Source organism: Bos indicus x Bos taurus, chromosome 24 (assembly GCF_003369695.1).
Source record: "Bos indicus x Bos taurus breed Angus x Brahman F1 hybrid chromosome 24, Bos_hybrid_MaternalHap_v2.0, whole genome shotgun sequence".
Taxonomy (NCBI): Eukaryota; Metazoa; Chordata; class Mammalia; order Artiodactyla; family Bovidae; genus Bos; species Bos indicus x Bos taurus.
In genome coordinates this window covers 57,171,262-57,172,125 of record NC_040099.1, presented here as the reverse complement: position 1 = coordinate 57,172,125, position 864 = coordinate 57,171,262, and positions in this window count along the sequence as shown.

Here is an 864-nt window from a genome sequence, read left to right as displayed (position 1 = left end):
TCAATTCATGTCATTAAATTGGTTTTGGCTAACATCATGAGTCAGAAGTACCCATAAGACCCAAGTGCAAAAAGGGTGATTTTTAATGAATCTTCCCTGGAAGATCAGTGGATTTTGTTAAATTTACCCAAGATTTTTGGTTGTGGTTGGTGTATCTGATTCTGCTCTCAAAATACCATTTAAGCAACAAGCAATCAGAAAGCTCCTTCCCAGGCTAATGCAGAGACAGCTAGACAATTTTCTGATCCTATTTTCACAGCTCCCATCTTGCCTCTGATCCAAGGATTTAATTTTCCCAGCTTCCAGCCAGCTCTTTGTGAAAGCCATTATGTTTTGTCACCTTCCCTGGTCTCTCAGTAGGAAAATCCCCACTTGTCCAATATGCTGGCCATTAGCAATTTGAAATTTTACCTCTGAGAGTGCTGCTTGTGGAGAAAGGAGCAATTTGCAGTCCATTTATTGTGCCCTTTGTTGTTTTTAAAATTTTAGGTCATTTGCTTTGATCCTTATTGCCGAAAGCGAATTGACCATTAGCAGGAGAATATGAGCTGCTAAGTGGAATCTATTGTAGATGAATCTAGAAGACCATTAGCTTTTCATTGAGGGGAACAATTAGTGTTTACTGCTTATTGTATAGTGCAATCACATGCATTTTCCCCCTAGAGGTTGTAAACCTTTAAAAGCACGGAGAATAGGTTTCTAAAGCCACTTGAAAATGTACAAGCAAGATGGAGATAGAGTCAGCGAGCAGGAGGAAGAGTCGAAAGCCGGGGCTTTATTTTACTCGTGATCAGGCTGATTTACCTGCCTTCTAACTCAGTATATTATCCCCCTTTCCCTTGAGCTTCTGAGTTAATCATAAAT